Source organism: Oryctolagus cuniculus, chromosome X (genome assembly GCF_051225735.1).
Source record: "Oryctolagus cuniculus isolate XC-2025 breed Fujian yellow rabbit chromosome X, ASM5122573v1, whole genome shotgun sequence".
NCBI lineage: Eukaryota > Metazoa > Chordata > Mammalia > Lagomorpha > Leporidae > Oryctolagus > Oryctolagus cuniculus.
The window spans coordinates 132,284,854-132,293,004 of NC_142888.1; positions in this window are offsets into that span (position 1 = coordinate 132,284,854).

Genomic DNA, 8,151 nt, shown 5'->3' on the forward strand with positions numbered 1-8,151 from the left:
TAGGACTTCGTTAAACCCCTGTGAAGTGCTTATCTGGGATCTCTGGGGCCATGACCAGTTTGTGTCGGGAATTGTTCTAAGAACCCGTGTGGGACTTGGAGTTCTTGGTGCCACTTCATTCTACCCCCAGTGTTTTAAGTCACTGAACTAGTTTGCCTGGCCTATATAATAATATGCTTATTCCATAAGATTTCCAAAATGACTTTATAAAAATAAGCTGATGTAGGGTGATCAGAACATTTAGAAATGGTACATGAGCAGTTGTTTTTTTAATGGCCCCAGATTGCTGTTTGCTTTGAAAAACAGATCTATTTGCATATGCTCCAAAAACTCAACAGTAGCCAGAAGGGCTGTGCCAGGTTGAAGCCAAGAGCCAGGAACTCAGTCCGGGTCTCTGTGTGTGCCAGGAAACTAAGTACTTGAGCCATCACCTGCTGCCTCCCAGAGTACACAGTAACAGGAAGCTGGATTGGAAGCAGGGCCACACTCAGATCTAAAGATGGCAGTGAGGAGTGCCGGTGCCCCAAGCAGCAACCTAATGCTGTGCCAACACCCACCTCTGAACTAACTTAGTTAAACCTCGCTTATCATCACTGTTTCCAACACAGAACGATTCCGGGGTGGGCATCTGGCTAGGGATCGCTGCAGTTTGGGACATCAGCATCCCATATTAAGAGTGCCTGAGTTTGAGTCCTGGTTCAGCTCCTTGAGATAGCAAGTAGTGACTGGTAAAGTGCTTGGGTCCCTGCCACCCACAGGGGAGATTGCAGGGTTTTAGTTTTGGGCTCTTGGCCTGGCTCCGATCCAGCTGTTGAATGCATCTGGGGGGTGAAGCCATGGATGGAAAATAAATTATCTCTGCCTTTCAAGTAAGTTTCTAAAAAAAACCCTCATAATTCAGTTTTTAATATACTCTGAAGAAAAGTGCAGCCATCACCAGTTAATTTTAGAGCATTTTTATCACCCCCAAAAGAAACGCTGTACCCATTGTGTCATTTCCCACTCACCCTGCCAGCCCCAGGAGACCACTGATCTTTGTTTATATGGATTTGTCCTGAATATTTCATATGAATGGGATCAAACACTAATAGTCTCTTTGTGTCTGTCTGCTTTCACTTAGCGTAATGCAGCCACATAGCCTGTTTCCAGAGCTTCATTCCTCTTGGTGACCTGTGATATTCCATGCTACATGGGCAGACCACATCTTACCCATTTATAAGCTGATGGGCGTTTGGGTGGTTGCCACTTTTTGCCTAGTGTAAATAGTGTTGTTACATATAGACTTGTGTGTAGATGGGTATTTTGACTTCTCATAGGTACATCTATCCAAGAGTGACTGCTGGGTCATGTAATTCTGCTAACCCTTGGGAGTGTCTGTGTGTGTGTGTGTGTGTGTGAACGGCGTGTGAGCAGTAAATGAGCTGATGACAAGGTGCTGTGCGATCTGGGAGGCATACATCCTGTGAGGTAAGCAGTTACAAAAACCAGAATCTGGCCGGCGCCGCAGCTTACTAGGCTAATCCTCCGCCTTGTGGCGCCGGCACACCGGGTTCTGGTCCCGGTCGGGGCGCCGGATTCTGTCCCGGTTGCCCCTCTTCCAGGCCAGCTCTCTGCTGTGGCCAGGGAGTGCAGTGGAGGATGGCCCAGGTGCTTGGGCCCTGCACCCCATGGGAGACCAGGAAAAGCACCTGGCTCCTGGCTCCTGCCATCTGATCAGCACGGTGCGCCGGCCACGGCGGCCATTGGAGGGTGAACCAACGGCAAAGAAAGACCTTTCTCTCTCTCTCTCTCTCTCTCTCTCTCTCTCACTCTCTCACTGTCCACTCTGCCTGTCAAAAACAAACAGAATCTGGGTAGCTGTGATTACTTGCATTCAGGTGGCCGGTGCCAGATGTACAACAAAAACAGGGCACACAAACATCCCCTGACAGCCTAACTAAAATACAGTTTTGGGCAAGAGTGAACCCAGAAGCTTCAGGCCAGTTCCCTAGAAAGTGCAGGGCAGAAGCAGTAGAATGGAATTGCAATGAAGGGCTCAGCAGCCATGGCTACGCAGAGGAGCTTGGTGCGCTGGAGCTTCTGTAGCCAAGGTGATAAATCCAGGTACAGGAAGCAGGCATGCTGTGTCACTGTTCTGTGACTGGGAGCCTGGTAATGAAGGCCCATAATCGCCCCGGAAGATGCAGCGGCCCCGGCCCCTGCCTGGAGGCAGGCAGCCTTGAGCTTCCCTAATCTGCTCGCCGCTCTGACTGGGTGGGCTCTGGTGCCTGCTTCCTGACCAGCCCTCAGGCCTCACTGTTGGCTGCAGGTCCGCGGGCAGCAGGTAACCTTTTGGCCTCCGCGCGCTCATCTGTGCAAGGCGCTGATGGTGCTGAGGAAGGGCATAGTAGGGCTGCAGACAGGATTTTAAAAGTGCTAGGAGAGGTCCGCATTTCACCCTGATCTGCTACCTGGTGTTCCTACTTCCTAGCCGCACCCTCCGCTCTAGCGGAACCCAGCTGTCCAACCCCATGGGTCCCTGGCTCCTCTCCAGCCCCACTGGGATAGATGGTATTGAGACTGACCACTCCGACCCGATTTTCCTCTGAATTGCCACCCTCCCTCTCCGCCGCTCTGCCACCCCCAACCCTGAACCGCGTGTTCCCTCTTGGGACGCCCTCTACCCACCATTTCAAACTGCCTCGCGCCGGCCCCGCGCGCCCACCCTCCCCGCCAACCCTGCGCGCAGTGGCCCTCCGGCCCGCAAGCCCCGCCCATTTGCAAGCGGGATGCGTCTCTGGACACATCATTGGGTTTTGTCACGTCAGTCATCAGCCCCAGCCAATCACCGTAACCAGCAGCACAAGCAGCAAGCCCGGGAGGTCAGAGGCTGAAGCAGGAGTGGGAGCCAAGGGTGCTGTTCACCTGCGGAGCCGCACCCTGGACGCACTGTCCCCGCGGAAAGCAGCCGGGCGCTGCCTTGCTGGCACTGCTTCAAAGAGCGAGCTGAATGGCTGTGGAGAACTGAGGTAGGGCAAAGGACACCAGTCGGGTGGAGAATAGCGCAGAGGTTTAAGTGGGCTGGAAATGCAGATTCCGCCCCGCCTGCCTGGATTCCTAAAGGGGCAGGAAAGCTATGGAAGTAGGGAATTAATATTTGCAACGGCCAACAAAGCCAGTGGAGTCTGGGCAGAGCTCTAACAACGTGACACACGCACCACGCACGCACCAACCAGGGATGGACTGCCTTCCCATAGGAAATCAGGACAGGCTCCGTAGACCCCTCAATGGTGTGCCTAGGCCTCCTGTGCTGATTATAGGATGAGGGACGCTGTGACGTTTTACATCCGGGATGTGATTCCCTATTGGGCTGAGGAAGAAAAGCAAGCAAGAACCCAGGTGTGCCCTAGTGATCTAGGGATGAGAGGAGATGTTCCCTGCCCCCCTAAGTGGGTACCTATCTCATAACTACTGACTGCACACAAGCTATGGGTGTCAGGTGACAGGAGGTAGTTGCAGAGGGTGTCGCAGATGGCAAGCATCTCCCTGCAAGGTGCTACCCAGGACAGCCCAGGACAGACATTGCACAAAGGAACCCCGGTCCCCCGGCCACAGGAGGTCAGGCCATTCCACTAGCAGGGGAGGCTCTCAAGGACTGCAGGACAGTGGCCCCCATCATGGACAAATCAGTAGGTGGCTCAGAGAGCAGGACAGGCCCCGTCAACGCTCCCGACCTCGGGAATGTGAGCATGGGGCACCCCAGACTCGGCTGCTACTGAGACTAACCAGAGGCCCCAATTCCAGGTTGAAGGGGGCCACCCCTCCCCAACACTGCCTATGTTTTCCATGACACACCTGGCAAGGCTGGGAATCCCACACGTTGGGGATTCCCTTTTTTTTTTTTTTTTTTTTTTTAGTTTCCACTTGCTGTATATTTCACTTCTCTCCTAAATGAGAGTTTTGCATCATAGAAACTTCCGTGTGTCCTTTTAAAAAAGATTTTATTTATTTACTTGTGAGGTAGAGATACAGAGAGGAAGGTCTTCCATCCAGTGCTTCACTCCCCAAATGGCAGCAACGGCCAAAGGGGGAGGGCCGATCCAAAGCCAGGAGCCAGGAGCCTCTTCCTGGTCTCCCATGTGGGTGCAGGGGCCCAAGCACTTGGGCCATCTTCCACCGCGCTCCCAGGCTATAGCAGAGAGCTGGATCTGAAGTGGAGCAGCCGGGACTTGTACCGGCGCCCGATGGGATGCCAGCACTGCAGGTGGCAGCTTAAGCTGCTATGCCACAGCGCCCACCCCACACTGGGAATTCTGTAACCTGCACCAGTAAACTTTGTGTCTAAGGGTCAGAACAGTCAGTCCTGTGCGTACAAGCGGAAGGATTGTGGAGAGTCCTGGGAGCCCTCTGGGCCACTCACCGTGCCAGAGCGGAGAGCCCAGGACTCTGAGCTCCTCATTCCTCCCCCGGACGAGGCCGGAGCGCTCAGCCCACACCGCGATCCTCGTGGCCATCATGACCACCGTGGCTGCATGGCGCAGCACGGACCTGAGCCGCCCGGGCCCGCGCTCAGATGGCCATCCTAGCAGCCAGCAGAGGTGGTAGCTAGGTGAACAGTGAGGCAGCGCAGGTCACGCAGTCTCGCACCCCAGTTCCCCGCTGGCAACATGCTCAGACCTCCCTGCCTGCAGCCCGCAGGCCCAGCCACCTCGGGGCCCCCAGGGCCAGGTCACAGGCCTGTGTTCCGGGCCTCCCCCTCCCCCAGGGCCGATTCTGTATGAGTCTGGGGCCGGCCAGGAGCCCAGAGAAAACCCGCAGAGTACCTCTGGAGAGGGAATTGAATAACAGCAGGCGGCACTCGGGGTTGGCTCCAGGACTGAAGGGTCAGAGAGGGACAGGGCAGTGTGAGAGCTGACACAGGAAGGGGCGACTGCCCCCAGAGCGGTGGGGGGTGGGCGCAGAAAGAGCTGGGGTTGCCAGAGCCCACAGGCCAGCATGAGGGGCGCTGCAGACGGACCTAGGGCTCAGATCTCCGAGGAGGGGCTAGAGGTCGCAGGGAAGGAGGAGGCAGCGGAGTCGGCAGCTCACGGGGAGGACAGGGCAGGGGGAGGTGTCCCGGGCGTCATCTCCCAGTGCCCGGCTCCCTGCAGCCGCATCGAGGTGGTGTTTCCTCCATCGGCCGAGAGGCTTACTCCGGGGACTCTGCTGCTGCACTTCTCGAAGTTCTGTCTGCTTCTTGTTCAGGGCTTGCGAAAGCTGCTGCAGTTTCTGAATTCCTTCCTTCCTATCTCGAGTCTCAGAGACTGGAAGGAGAGAGGAGGCGGAGCACCTGCACAGCAGTGCCGGGGTGGGAGAAAGGACGCCCAGGAACGGCTCTCTGGCCTCGTGGGAATGGGAAGGGGACGGAAGTTCTCCCTGATGAGCACGCAGGAGACCGCTGGATCTCTGTTCACCCCGCTCCCCTTCTGCGAGGGCCTGGGGCTAGAGACTCTCCAGCCACAACTGATCTTTAGCATTCTAGGGCTGGGAGCCCCCTACTGATGACCTATGACCCAGGTGAGAATGTTGGCCCATCATGCCCCGCCCCTCTGGGAGTCCCCAGGGACAGAGTGTCATCTCCCAAGGGGGCGCAGCTTGTACCAGGACCCCAGCAGTGCAGCCTCGGCAGAAAGGCGACTTGCTCCCTCACCAAGGGGTGCACAGAGACCTCCGCGTGCGGCCGAGGAAGGAGCCCCTGCGCGCAGGAGCAGCAATGACCCAGGTCGGGACGACCCTGCCTCCTCTATGTCCCTGCCACCCCGACCCTGCTTTTGTCCCCAGAGAGCCCTGCAAGAGCTCCCGATATAGGGAGGGATCTCACGCACACCCACTCACTGCTGAGGTCACAAGGCCGCGAGAGCCAGGAGCCCTGACTCTCAGGCACTGCGCCCTGCTGTGCCAGCCCCGGCCTCAGGCCTGCTGGCCCCGCTGGCTCTGCAGCTGCCCTGGGCTCGCCTAGAGCGAGCGTGCCCGGGAATGACGAGTGTGCACCAACATGATGCAGGACAGGCCCGTGCTTGCTTCTTTTCCAAGGAAAGCCCCTGCACTGCACCCAGATACAGGCGCTGGGGGTCTGAGAGCTGCCACCCTGAATCCCTGCCCCCACAGCCCTGGCTCACGCAGCCCTGGCTGCAGCTGACTGAGCTGGCGGGGTCACCCGGGAATTGGCAACAGCACTCAGCAGTTCTGCCGGGAGCCCTGGCACTGTCCACTGGGTGTTGATCTGAACTCTCTGTGGCCACTTGGGACACAGGGAGGTGGTGCGGGCTGCCCGCCACAAAACCATGCCTTCCCGGGAGGGTTGGGGCTGAAATCCCTCCTGTGTGCCTGCCTCCAGCCTCGCACTGCCCAGAGGCCACAGGGAAGGGGCCCAGAGGCCACAGGGAAGGAGAGGCAGAACGAGACTACAGCAGTAGGACCTCCACAGTGGGCCAATGCACGTGCATCGACAAGAACCACCCCCCCACGGCAATTCCAAGCAACGTGCCCCCTTGACCCAGGGACCTGGGGACTGAAGGCCAAAGCTAGCAGCACCAAGGCAGGCACCAGTGCCTTTGGGCAGATACAGGCGACGTGCTCCCAGCCCACTTCCAGACGCATAGCAAGCTGTCAGCCCTGGGTGTTGGTGACACGTAGCAAACTGTCGGCCCTGGTCCTGGGGAGGCTGTGGGGACGGAGGATGGAAAGTGGCAGGGTCTTTGGGGACGCAGGCTCTCTGAGGGAACTAGAAAGGCCTGTGAACTTCCCCCTGCAGTTCCACTCAGACGTAATTATCCTGGAACAGACACGCGTTCAAGGCTGTTAGCTGCACCAGTCGTGCGACAGCCTGCTAATGACAAAAACAACAAAGTGTGAACGTACAGCAGTGGGGGCTCGAGATGGCACCCATGGTGCAGGTATGCTCTGCAAACCCCACAGAGAAAAGGGGGCTGCACGTTGGTGCAGGCACACGGGGGACGCTGGAATGTAGCATGTGACAAAGGAAGCCACAACAAAGATGGATGCCAGAGTCCCCTGACCACTGAGTGACCACGTTGGTGATTGCTCAGAAAGTTAGCAGGCAGCAACGAAATGCACAGCATTGCTGCGGATCACCTTGTCTTGAAAATGCCTCGCTGAGGGGCCGGTGCTCTGGCACACCGGGTTAACACCCTGGCCTCAAGTGCCGGCATCCCATATGGGCACCGCTCTGAGACCCGGCTGATCCACTTCCGGTCCAGTTCTCTGCCATGGCCTGGGAAAGCAGTGGAAAATGCCCCAGGTCCTTGGGCCCCTGCACCCACGTGGGAGACCCAGAAGAAGCTCCTGGCTCCTGGCTTCGGACTGGTGCAGCTCTGGCCGTTGAGGTCATATGCGGAGTGAACCAGCGGATGGAAGACCTCTCTCTCTCTCTCTCAACCTCTCCCTGTGTAACTCTATCTTTCAAATAAATAAAATAAGTCTTTTTAAAAAAAAGGTAGAGTGGAGAAAGAGAATGCTTCCATCTGCTGGCTCACTTCCCAAAAGTCACAAGAGCCAGGGCTGGGCCAGGCTGAAGCCCAGATCCCAGAACTCCAGCCGCTATCTCACACGGGTCGCAGGGACCCAAGCCGCTGGGCCACCATTTGCTGCCTTTCCAAGGGCGTTAACAGGAGGCTGGGTCACAAGCAGACAGGCATTCTGTGTTGGGATCAGGGGGAGCCAACTGAGCGATTGGGTCCAACTTCCAGCCTCAACTCCTGCCAGTGACCTGCTTCAGAACTATGGAAGTCCACACAGCACTCAGAATGACAAGTGCTTTAAGTAGCACTCTCACCTCAGAATCAGCTCTTAAGGCATCCTGGTCTGGCTGGAAAGCTCACGGGAGCATTTCAGGCACGGAAAGCCAAGACAATGTAGTAAAACATGTTGTACATGAAGGATCTCTGTGAATGAGACCCAGTGGAAAGAAGGCGCCATCTAAGAAGGAGGTACCTTTCTCTGAAGGGAGGAGACAACTTGCACTTTGCTTATGGCCTTGTCCAAATACTGACAGTTTGTGGATTCAAAAGGCTTTTTAAGATTTTATTTATTGATTAGACAAGTAGTTACAGACAGTGAGAGAGAGAAACGTCTTCCTTCCATTGGTTCACTCCCCAAATGGCCGCAAAGGGA